Raw genomic sequence first — 12,470 nt, 5'->3', positions numbered from 1 at the left:
GTGTACGGGAAGTTTCTGGCGAATGTACACAGGGATCTTGCCTGGGCAATCGTCCACCAGTGCCTCCCTACTCGTGAGTTCCAGCACAGGCGAGGACTGGTGGCGAGAGCCAAGTGCCCGAGAGATGGCTGCGGAGTGGACGAAACGGTGCTGCACATATTTTGGAACTGCCCTTTTGCACGGGAGCTTTGGAGGAAGGTAGGCCCACTTTTGAAGTGGGCCTGCGGCCTAAAAGATTTTAGTCACGAATGTGTCTTTTACGGTCTTTTTAACTGCCCCAATTTTAAACAGCAGATGATCTGCTGGATGATTATTAATTGTTTTAAAAATGCCATCTGGAAAGTTAGGAACATCTTACTTTTTAAACATGATTTTATTGATGTTAAAAACTGTATAAAGCTGGCCCTGAGTGAGATGTACATCTATTACCTAAGAGACAAGAAACAGTTGGGGGCCAGCGAGGCAGCATCCATGTGGTGTCTGCCTCTATGGAACGAAATAACAGTATAATCAGTTTTTATGACATTTGTATAATGTTTTATCCTGCCATTTTTATTTTTTCTCCTTTTATTACTGGTTTTATTATTTGTATTTTAAAACTTTTGTGAACCTTTTATTATTTTGCATTTTAAATTTTGTATGGTTTCTTATTTATTCAATAAAATTTTGTTGAAACCTTATCTGTTCTTATCAGTTTAATATCTGATACGTCCCCTATCTGGGGACCATATATTAAATGGATTTTTGAGAACGGGGGCCGATTTCGAAGCTTGCTTCCGTCGCCCTATGCATTGACCCGATATGGCAGTATCTTCGGGTACAGTGCACCACCCCCTTACAGGGTTAAAAAGAAAGATTCCTACTTTCATTGCTACCTGCTTGCTGGCTAGCCAGCTAGCCAGCCCTGTGGGCCTTGCTGCTGCTGCTGCTGCAGCCAAAAAACAAAAGGTGGTGCTGCTGCTGCTTCTGCTGCTTCTGCTTGTGTCTGGCCGCTGTTGGAGCGTCCAGGCACAGGACTTCTGCTGCTGCTGACTAAATGGCCTCCTTAATTGGATCATTTGAGTAGCCAGCACACCTGTGCAGGTAGGGCATGACATGATAGGCAGCTGCCTTGATAGCGGGTGGGTGCTGAATGTTCCTAATTGACAAAATAAGATTAATGCTTATGAAGAAATATAAAATCTCATCCCTTCCCCAATATCGCGCCACACCCCTACCCCTTAATTCCCTGGTTGAACTTGATGGACATATGTCTTTTTTCGACCGTACTAACTATGTAACTATGTAACATAACATGGGGGGGTCTCCTGGCTGTTCACACAGGTGTGTCATTGCTGTACATTGACCATGCATTGCTTCTGTGGTATTGCAAAGGCAAAGACAAATGCTTCCAGCCATCCATTGCACTAATGGATTGGTCATCAGCTGGCTGTCTATGTCCCGCATCAATATAGACCAAAGTACAGAGGGTTAGGCTATGCTATAGTGCACCTACCTGATGCATCAGAAGGTGCGAGGCCCTTGCTAAATTCTGTGCACAGACTTTGAGATCTATGCTTTAGACTGTATCTAAACCTGCTCCAACATGGACTGACATTCTGGCCTACTTTCAGCCGATGCGACTTGTCTGTCGCTGAACAGTCGCTTTTTATGTATTCAGCACCTATGTATAATGTTGTAAAAATGCTCTAGAAGCTAAAGTCGCAGAAATGTCACACATATTTGGCCTGCAACTTTCTGTGCGACAAATTCAGACAGGAAAAATCAGTATAAATCCTTAGAAAATTATCCCCCAGTGTCTCCATCTGCTGGCGGTATTGAATAAGCATTGCTGCACTGATGGGGTATGCATTAGACGAAAAAAAAGAAGAAAAAGAAGAATAATACGCCCAGAAAAGAGGCGAAAAGGAGAAAAACGTAAAAAAACGTGAAAAAAAAGTAAGAGGAAGAGAAGGGAAAAAAAGGTGGAAATGGGTTTAAAAGTGATTTCGGCGGAGAAATATATATATATATATATATATATATATATATATATATATATACGCGCACACACACACATATATATAAACGTATTCTCCGTTGAGATATTGCAGCCGCTGCTGTGTCCAGGCCCAGGAGCCTTAGCACTGTGCTGTGATGTCACTCAATACCACTGACATCACTAGGTGTAAACAACATCTCTCCTTTGCTGTGTATGTGACTATGGAGCTGTTTGGTGATGTCGTCTATTATGGCCTTCATAGAAGCAACAGGAGATTGTTGCATCCATCTAGAACCCTCAGAACTACAGTGCTATGATGTCACTCACTTCCACAGGCCTTGCAGAGTGTAAACAACAACAACCCAGCTTTGTTGTGTATGTAACCATAGGGATTGTGATGTCACCTAGAACCTTCACAGCAGCGACAGCTTTATGAGGAGCATCAGCACTGCTCTGCCTGAGCAGAACCATCACCGCCATAGGTTGTCAAATAACCCGGATTTAACCCACACAGGTAAGTCCAATGGGGTGCAGGCATGTCCTCTATGCTTACAGCTTCCCGTGGGTGTTGGTTTGATACCGTTTGGGGACAGCCAAGGAGGCATCTGCAGGCAACAAAGGTAGGTGTGTGCTTGTGTGTGTGTTTCCTATGCAGATCCTAAGCCCAGTGTCACATGCAAGTAGGAGGAGTAAGAAGGGTTCCTGGCAAATCCGGGTTATGGATTGCATTTAAAAAGGCCCCGTGGGAGTGCAATGGGCCCCTGTCTTGCTGCTTAGCAATAATGGTATGGGTTTAGGTTCTGCTGTGTGTACTGGTGGTTGACTGCCCCCCAGCCCAGAGTGTGCATGGAAAATTGTCTGGCAGCCTCCCTGACAGCAAGCAGTGATAGTGCCCATGAAGGGGACCTTGTTGGGCCCGCCCCTTTCACGGTTATCGCTTCTCGGCCTTTTGGCTAAGATCAAGTGTAGTATCTGTTCTTATCAGTTTAATATCTGATACGTCCCCTATCTGGGGACCATATATTAAATGGATTTTTGAGAACGGGGGCCGATTTCGAAGCTTGCTTCCGTCGCCCTATGCATTGACCCGATATGGCAGTATCTTCGGGTACAGTGCACCACCCCCTTACAGGGTTAAAAAGAAAGATTCCTACTTTCATTGCTACCTGCTTGCTGGCTAGCCAGCTAGCCAGCCCTGTGGGCCTTGCTGCTGCTGCTGCTGCAGCCAAAAAACAAAAGGTGGTGCTGCTGCTGCTTCTGCTGCTTCTGCTTGTGTCTGGCCGCTGTTGGAGCGTCCAGGCACAGGACTTCTGCTGCTGCTGACTAAATGGCCTCCTTAATTGGATCATTTGAGTAGCCAGCACACCTGTGCAGGTAGGGCATGACATGATAGGCAGCTGCCTTGATAGCGGGTGGGTGCTGAATGTTCCTAATTGACAAAATAAGATTAATGCTTATGAAGAAATATAAAATCTCATCCCTTCCCCAATATCGCGCCACACCCCTACCCCTTAATTCCCTGGTTGAACTTGATGGACATATGTCTTTTTTCGACCGTACTAACTATGTAACTATGTAACATAACATGGGGGGGTCTCCTGGCTGTTCACACAGGTGTGTCATTGCTGTACATTGACCATGCATTGCTTCTGTGGTATTGCAAAGGCAAAGACAAATGCTTCCAGCCATCCATTGCACTAATGGATTGGTCATCAGCTGGCTGTCTATGTCCCGCATCAATATAGACCAAAGTACAGAGGGTTAGGCTATGCTATAGTGCACCTACCTGATGCATCAGAAGGTGCGAGGCCCTTGCTAAATTCTGTGCACAGACTTTGAGATCTATGCTTTAGACTGTATCTAAACCTGCTCCAACATGGACTGACATTCTGGCCTACTTTCAGCCGATGCGACTTGTCTGTCGCTGAACAGTCGCTTTTTATGTATTCAGCACCTATGTATAATGTTGTAAAAATGCTCTAGAAGCTAAAGTCGCAGAAATGTCACACATATTTGGCCTGCAACTTTCTGTGCGACAAATTCAGACAGGAAAAATCAGTATAAATCCTTAGAAAATTATCCCCCAGTGTCTCCATCTGCTGGCGGTATTGAATAAGCATTGCTGCACTGATGGGGTATGCATTAGACGAAAAAAAAGAAGAAAAAGAAGAATAATACGCCCAGAAAAGAGGCGAAAAGGAGAAAAACGTAAAAAAACGTGAAAAAAAAGTAAGAGGAAGAGAAGGGAAAAAAAGGTGGAAATGGGTTTAAAAGTGATTTCGGCGGAGAAATATATATATATATATATATATATATATATATATATATATATATATATACGCGCACACACACACATATATATAAACGTATTCTCCGTTGAGATATTGCAGCCGCTGCTGTGTCCAGGCCCAGGAGCCTTAGCACTGTGCTGTGATGTCACTCAATACCACTGACATCACTAGGTGTAAACAACATCTCTCCTTTGCTGTGTATGTGACTATGGAGCTGTTTGGTGATGTCGTCTATTATGGCCTTCATAGAAGCAACAGGAGATTGTTGCATCCATCTAGAACCCTCAGAACTACAGTGCTATGATGTCACTCACTTCCACAGGCCTTGCAGAGTGTAAACAACAACAACCCAGCTTTGTTGTGTATGTAACCATAGGGATTGTGATGTCACCTAGAACCTTCACAGCAGCGACAGCTTTATGAGGAGCATCAGCACTGCTCTGCCTGAGCAGAACCATCACCGCCATAGGTTGTCAAATAACCCGGATTTAACCCACACAGGTAAGTCCAATGGGGTGCAGGCATGTCCTCTATGCTTACAGCTTCCCGTGGGTGTTGGTTTGATACCGTTTGGGGACAGCCAAGGAGGCATCTGCAGGCAACAAAGGTAGGTGTGTGCTTGTGTGTGTGTTTCCTATGCAGATCCTAAGCCCAGTGTCACATGCAAGTAGGAGGAGTAAGAAGGGTTCCTGGCAAATCCGGGTTATGGATTGCATTTAAAAAGGCCCCGTGGGAGTGCAATGGGCCCCTGTCTTGCTGCTTAGCAATAATGGTATGGGTTTAGGTTCTGCTGTGTGTACTGGTGGTTGACTGCCCCCCAGCCCAGAGTGTGCATGGAAAATTGTCTGGCAGCCTCCCTGACAGCAAGCAGTGATAGTGCCCATGAAGGGGACCTTGTTGGGCCCGCCCCTTTCACGGTTATCGCTTCTCGGCCTTTTGGCTAAGATCAAGTGTAGTATCTGTTCTTATCAGTTTAATATCTGATACGTCCCCTATCTGGGGACCATATATTAAATGGATTTTTGAGAACGGGGGCCGATTTCGAAGCTTGCTTCCGTCGCCCTATGCATTGACCCGATATGGCAGTATCTTCGGGTACAGTGCACCACCCCCTTACAGGGTTAAAAAGAAAGATTCCTACTTTCATTGCTACCTGCTTGCTGGCTAGCCAGCTAGCCAGCCCTGTGGGCCTTGCTGCTGCTGCTGCTGCTGCAGCCAAAAAACAAAAGGTGGTGCTGCTGCTGCTTCTGCTGCTTCTGCTTGTGTCTGGCCGCTGTTGGAGCGTCCAGGCACAGGACTTCTGCTGCTGCTGACTAAATGGCCTCCTTAATTGGATCATTTGAGTAGCCAGCACACCTGTGCAGGTAGGGCATGACATGATAGGCAGCTGCCTTGATAGCGGGTGGGTGCTGAATGTTCCTAATTGACAAAATAAGATTAATGCTTATGAAGAAATATAAAATCTCATCCCTTCCCCAATATCGCGCCACACCCCTACCCCTTAATTCCCTGGTTGAACTTGATGGACATATGTCTTTTTTCGACCGTACTAACTATGTAACTATGTAACATAACATGGGGGGGTCTCCTGGCTGTTCACACAGGTGTGTCATTGCTGTACATTGACCATGCATTGCTTCTGTGGTATTGCAAAGGCAAAGACAAATGCTTCCAGCCATCCATTGCACTAATGGATTGGTCATCAGCTGGCTGTCTATGTCCCGCATCAATATAGACCAAAGTACAGAGGGTTAGGCTATGCTATAGTGCACCTACCTGATGCATCAGAAGGTGCGAGGCCCTTGCTAAATTCTGTGCACAGACTTTGAGATCTATGCTTTAGACTGTATCTAAACCTGCTCCAACATGGACTGACATTCTGGCCTACTTTCAGCCGATGCGACTTGTCTGTCGCTGAACAGTCGCTTTTTATGTATTCAGCACCTATGTATAATGTTGTAAAAATGCTCTAGAAGCTAAAGTCGCAGAAATGTCACACATATTTGGCCTGCAACTTTCTGTGCGACAAATTCAGACAGGAAAAATCAGTATAAATCCTTAGAAAATTATCCCCCAGTGTCTCCATCTGCTGGCGGTATTGAATAAGCATTGCTGCACTGATGGGGTATGCATTAGACGAAAAAAAAGAAGAAAAAGAAGAATAATACGCCCAGAAAAGAGGCGAAAAGGAGAAAAACGTAAAAAAACGTGAAAAAAAAGTAAGAGGAAGAGAAGGGAAAAAAAGGTGGAAATGGGTTTAAAAGTGATTTCGGCGGAGAAATATATATATATATATATATATATATATATATATATATATATATATATATATATATACGCGCACACACACACATATATATAAACGTATTCTCCGTTGAGATATTGCAGCCGCTGCTGTGTCCAGGCCCAGGAGCCTTAGCACTGTGCTGTGATGTCACTCAATACCACTGACATCACTAGGTGTAAACAACATCTCTCCTTTGCTGTGTATGTGACTATGGAGCTGTTTGGTGATGTCGTCTATTATGGCCTTCATAGAAGCAACAGGAGATTGTTGCATCCATCTAGAACCCTCAGAACTACAGTGCTATGATGTCACTCACTTCCACAGGCCTTGCAGAGTGTAAACAACAACAACCCAGCTTTGTTGTGTATGTAACCATAGGGATTGTGATGTCACCTAGAACCTTCACAGCAGCGACAGCTTTATGAGGAGCATCAGCACTGCTCTGCCTGAGCAGAACCATCACCGCCATAGGTTGTCAAATAACCCGGATTTAACCCACACAGGTAAGTCCAATGGGGTGCAGGCATGTCCTCTATGCTTACAGCTTCCCGTGGGTGTTGGTTTGATACCGTTTGGGGACAGCCAAGGAGGCATCTGCAGGCAACAAAGGTAGGTGTGTGCTTGTGTGTGTGTTTCCTATGCAGATCCTAAGCCCAGTGTCACATGCAAGTAGGAGGAGTAAGAAGGGTTCCTGGCAAATCCGGGTTATGGATTGCATTTAAAAAGGCCCCGTGGGAGTGCAATGGGCCCCTGTCTTGCTGCTTAGCAATAATGGTATGGGTTTAGGTTCTGCTGTGTGTACTGGTGGTTGACTGCCCCCCAGCCCAGAGTGTGCATGGAAAATTGTCTGGCAGCCTCCCTGACAGCAAGCAGTGATAGTGCCCATGAAGGGGACCTTGTTGGGCCCGCCCCTTTCACGGTTATCGCTTCTCGGCCTTTTGGCTAAGATCAAGTGTAGTATCTGTTCTTATCAGTTTAATATCTGATACGTCCCCTATCTGGGGACCATATATTAAATGGATTTTTGAGAACGGGGGCCGATTTCGAAGCTTGCTTCCGTCGCCCTATGCATTGACCCGATATGGCAGTATCTTCGGGTACAGTGCACCACCCCCTTACAGGGTTAAAAAGAAAGATTCCTACTTTCATTGCTACCTGCTTGCTGGCTAGCCAGCTAGCCAGCCCTGTGGGCCTTGCTGCTGCTGCTGCTGCTGCAGCCAAAAAACAAAAGGTGGTGCTGCTGCTGCTTCTGCTGCTTCTGCTTGTGTCTGGCCGCTGTTGGAGCGTCCAGGCACAGGACTTCTGCTGCTGCTGACTAAATGGCCTCCTTAATTGGATCATTTGAGTAGCCAGCACACCTGTGCAGGTAGGGCATGACATGATAGGCAGCTGCCTTGATAGCGGGTGGGTGCTGAATGTTCCTAATTGACAAAATAAGATTAATGCTTATGAAGAAATATAAAATCTCATCCCTTCCCCAATATCGCGCCACACCCCTACCCCTTAATTCCCTGGTTGAACTTGATGGACATATGTCTTTTTTCGACCGTACTAACTATGTAACTATGTAACATAACATGGGGGGGTCTCCTGGCTGTTCACACAGGTGTGTCATTGCTGTACATTGACCATGCATTGCTTCTGTGGTATTGCAAAGGCAAAGACAAATGCTTCCAGCCATCCATTGCACTAATGGATTGGTCATCAGCTGGCTGTCTATGTCCCGCATCAATATAGACCAAAGTACAGAGGGTTAGGCTATGCTATAGTGCACCTACCTGATGCATCAGAAGGTGCGAGGCCCTTGCTAAATTCTGTGCACAGACTTTGAGATCTATGCTTTAGACTGTATCTAAACCTGCTCCAACATGGACTGACATTCTGGCCTACTTTCAGCCGATGCGACTTGTCTGTCGCTGAACAGTCGCTTTTTATGTATTCAGCACCTATGTATAATGTTGTAAAAATGCTCTAGAAGCTAAAGTCGCAGAAATGTCACACATATTTGGCCTGCAACTTTCTGTGCGACAAATTCAGACAGGAAAAATCAGTATAAATCCTTAGAAAATTATCCCCCAGTGTCTCCATCTGCTGGCGGTATTGAATAAGCATTGCTGCACTGATGGGGTATGCATTAGACGAAAAAAAAGAAGAAAAAGAAGAATAATACGCCCAGAAAAGAGGCGAAAAGGAGAAAAACGTAAAAAAACGTGAAAAAAAAGTAAGAGGAAGAGAAGGGAAAAAAAGGTGGAAATGGGTTTAAAAGTGATTTCGGCGGAGAAATATATATATATATATATATATATATATATATATATATATATACGCGCACACACACACATATATATAAACGTATTCTCCGTTGAGATATTGCAGCCGCTGCTGTGTCCAGGCCCAGGAGCCTTAGCACTGTGCTGTGATGTCACTCAATACCACTGACATCACTAGGTGTAAACAACATCTCTCCTTTGCTGTGTATGTGACTATGGAGCTGTTTGGTGATGTCGTCTATTATGGCCTTCATAGAAGCAACAGGAGATTGTTGCATCCATCTAGAACCCTCAGAACTACAGTGCTATGATGTCACTCACTTCCACAGGCCTTGCAGAGTGTAAACAACAACAACCCAGCTTTGTTGTGTATGTAACCATAGGGATTGTGATGTCACCTAGAACCTTCACAGCAGCGACAGCTTTATGAGGAGCATCAGCACTGCTCTGCCTGAGCAGAACCATCACCGCCATAGGTTGTCAAATAACCCGGATTTAACCCACACAGGTAAGTCCAATGGGGTGCAGGCATGTCCTCTATGCTTACAGCTTCCCGTGGGTGTTGGTTTGATACCGTTTGGGGACAGCCAAGGAGGCATCTGCAGGCAACAAAGGTAGGTGTGTGCTTGTGTGTGTGTTTCCTATGCAGATCCTAAGCCCAGTGTCACATGCAAGTAGGAGGAGTAAGAAGGGTTCCTGGCAAATCCGGGTTATGGATTGCATTTAAAAAGGCCCCGTGGGAGTGCAATGGGCCCCTGTCTTGCTGCTTAGCAATAATGGTATGGGTTTAGGTTCTGCTGTGTGTACTGGTGGTTGACTGCCCCCCAGCCCAGAGTGTGCATGGAAAATTGTCTGGCAGCCTCCCTGACAGCAAGCAGTGATAGTGCCCATGAAGGGGACCTTGTTGGGCCCGCCCCTTTCACGGTTATCGCTTCTCGGCCTTTTGGCTAAGATCAAGTGTAGTATCTGTTCTTATCAGTTTAATATCTGATACGTCCCCTATCTGGCGACCATATATTAAATGGATTTTTGAGAACGGGGGCCGATTTCGAAGCTTGCTTCCGTCGCCCTATGCATTGACCCGATATGGCAGTATCTTCGGGTACAGTGCACCACCCCCTTACAGGGTTAAAAAGAAAGATTCCTACTTTCATTGCTACCTGCTTGCTGGCTAGCCAGCTAGCCAGCCCTGTGGGCCTTGCTGCTGCTGCTGCTGCAGCCAAAAAACAAAAGGTGGTGCTGCTGCTGCTTCTGCTGCTTCTGCTTGTGTCTGGCCGCTGTTGGAGCGTCCAGGCACAGGACTTCTGCTGCTGCTGACTAAATGGCCTCCTTAATTGGATCATTTGAGTAGCCAGCACACCTGTGCAGGTAGGGCATGACATGATAGGCAGCTGCCTTGATAGCGGGTGGGTGCTGAATGTTCCTAATTGACAAAATAAGATTAATGCTTATGAAGAAATATAAAATCTCATCCCTTCCCCAATATCGCGCCACACCCCTACCCCTTAATTCCCTGGTTGAACTTGATGGACATATGTCTTTTTTCGACCGTACTAACTATGTAACTATGTAACATAACATGGGGGGGTCTCCTGGCTGTTCACACAGGTGTGTCATTGCTGTACATTGACCATGCATTGCTTCTGTGGTATTGCAAAGGCAAAGACAAATGCTTCCAGCCATCCATTGCACTAATGGATTGGTCATCAGCTGGCTGTCTATGTCCCGCATCAATATAGACCAAAGTACAGAGGGTTAGGCTATGCTATAATGCACCTACCTGATGCATCAGAAGGTGCGAGGCCCTTGCTAAATTCTGTGCACAGACTTTGAGATCTATGCTTTAGACTGTATCTAAACCTGCTCCAACATGGACTGACATTCTGGCCTACTTTCAGCCGATGCGACTTGTCTGTCGCTGAACAGTCGCTTTTTATGTATTCAGCACCTATGTATAATGTTGTAAAAATGCTCTAGAAGCTAAAGTCGCAGAAATGTCACACATATTTGGCCTGCAACTTTCTGTGCGACAAATTCAGACAGGAAAAATCAGTATAAATCCTTAGAAAATTATCCCCCAGTGTCTCCATCTGCTGGCGGTATTGAATAAGCATTGCTGCACTGATGGGGTATGCATTAGACGAAAAAAAAGAAGAAAAAGAAGAATAATACGCCCAGAAAAGAGGCGAAAAGGAGAAAAATGTAAAAAAACGTGAAAAAAAAGTAAGAGGAAGAGAAGGGAAAAAAAGGTGGAAATGGGTTTAAAAGTGATTTCGGCGGAGAAATATATATATATATATATATATATATATATATATATATATATATATATACGCGCACACACACACATATATATAAACGTATTCTCCGTTGAGATATTGCAGCCGCTGCTGTGTCCAGGCCCAGGAGCCTTAGCACTGTGCTGTGATGTCACTCAATACCACTGACATCACTAGGTGTAAACAACATCTCTCCTTTGCTGTGTATGTGACTATGGAGCTGTTTGGTGATGTCGTCTATTACGGCCTTCATAGAAGCAACAGGAGATTGTTGCATCCATCTAGAACCCTCAGAACTACAGTGCTATGATGTCACTCACTTCCACAGGCCTTGCAGAGTGTAAACAACAACAACCCAGCTTTGTTGTGTATGTAACCATAGGGATTGTGATGTCACCTAGAACCTTCACAGCAGCGACAGCTTTATGAGGAGCATCAGCACTGCTCTGCCTGAGCAGAACCATCACCGCCATAGGTTGTCAAATAACCCGGATTTAACCCACACAGGTAAGTCCAATGGGGTGCAGGCATGTCCTCTATGCTTACAGCTTCCCGTGGGTGTTGGTTTGATACCGTTTGGGGACAGCCAAGGAGGCATCTGCAGGCAACAAAGGTAGGTGTGTGCTTGTGTGTGTGTTTCCTATGCAGATCCTAAGCCCAGTGTCACATGCAAGTAGGAGGAGTAAGAAGGGTTCCTGGCAAATCCGGGTTATGGATTGCATTTAAAAAGGCCCCGTGGGAGTGCAATGGGCCCCTGTCTTGCTGCTTAGCAATAATGGTATGGGTTTAGGTTCTGCTGTGTGTACTGGTGGTTGACTGCCCCCCAGCCCAGAGTGTGCATGGAAAATTGTCTGGCAGCCTCCCTGACAGCAAGCAGTGATAGTGCCCATGAAGGGGACCTTGTTGGGCCCGCCCCTTTCACGGTTATTGCTTCTCGGCCTTTTGGCTAAGATCAAGTGTAGTATCTGTTCTGATCAGTTTTCATGCTGGTGGGGATGGGTGCTGCATGGAGGATGCAGGTGTACCAGGGCTTTCCGGGGCTGGTTCTGAGGAATCAGCTCGACGGCTGCCCCGATGTGACCTGTTCCCTCCGGGTCTCGCCATGAGGCTGAGAGGGTCTAGAGCCGAGGTACTTTTGTGCCTCGGGGAGTGGTGACCCCGAGGTGCCGAAACTCACTGGGAGAATAGGCTCACTGAGTTGAAGCACGGGCACCATAATCTCTTCACCTTGTGGCACTCACCTCTTGATTCCCGGCCTTCTGGCTAGGATCAGAGAAATTTTTATAGATCCGGCCGGATGTCCGGGCAGTATATCTGCACACATTCACTTATTTATTTCTTTTTTGTCTCACTGTGTCACTT

The 12,470-nt window shown here is 45.8% G+C and overlaps 5 non-coding genes and 1 pseudogene across 5 annotated transcripts; all 6 read left to right on the top strand.

Annotated features, from left to right (window-relative positions):
* Positions 1-647: 647 nt before the first annotated feature.
* On the top strand, positions 648-833 carry LOC130322173 (U2 spliceosomal RNA). Its single transcript, XR_008867753.1, has one exon. It is a non-coding gene; the product is annotated as a U2 spliceosomal RNA (small nuclear RNA).
* A 2,081-nt stretch (positions 834-2,914) lies between these two features.
* On the top strand, positions 2,915-3,105 carry LOC130322099 (U2 spliceosomal RNA). Its single transcript, XR_008867686.1, has one exon. It is a non-coding gene; the product is annotated as a U2 spliceosomal RNA (small nuclear RNA).
* A 2,087-nt stretch (positions 3,106-5,192) lies between these two features.
* Positions 5,193-5,383, top strand: LOC130322098 (U2 spliceosomal RNA). The gene has a single exon (XR_008867685.1). It is a non-coding gene; the product is annotated as a U2 spliceosomal RNA (small nuclear RNA).
* Positions 5,384-7,481: 2,098 nt separating this feature from the next.
* On the top strand, positions 7,482-7,672 carry LOC130322097 (U2 spliceosomal RNA). The gene has a single exon (XR_008867684.1). It is a non-coding gene; the product is annotated as a U2 spliceosomal RNA (small nuclear RNA).
* Positions 7,673-9,756: 2,084 nt separating this feature from the next.
* On the top strand, positions 9,757-9,947 carry LOC130322165 (U2 spliceosomal RNA). Its single transcript, XR_008867746.1, has one exon. It is a non-coding gene; the product is annotated as a U2 spliceosomal RNA (small nuclear RNA).
* A 2,087-nt stretch (positions 9,948-12,034) lies between these two features.
* Positions 12,035-12,194, top strand: LOC130322200 (U2 spliceosomal RNA; annotated as a pseudogene).
* The last annotated feature ends 276 nt before the right edge of the window (positions 12,195-12,470 follow it).

The sequence above is a fragment of the Hyla sarda genome, unplaced genomic scaffold (assembly GCF_029499605.1).
Source record: "Hyla sarda isolate aHylSar1 unplaced genomic scaffold, aHylSar1.hap1 scaffold_231, whole genome shotgun sequence".
Taxonomy (NCBI): domain Eukaryota; kingdom Metazoa; phylum Chordata; class Amphibia; order Anura; family Hylidae; genus Hyla; species Hyla sarda.
This window is presented reverse-complemented; position numbering and strand designations above follow the sequence as displayed.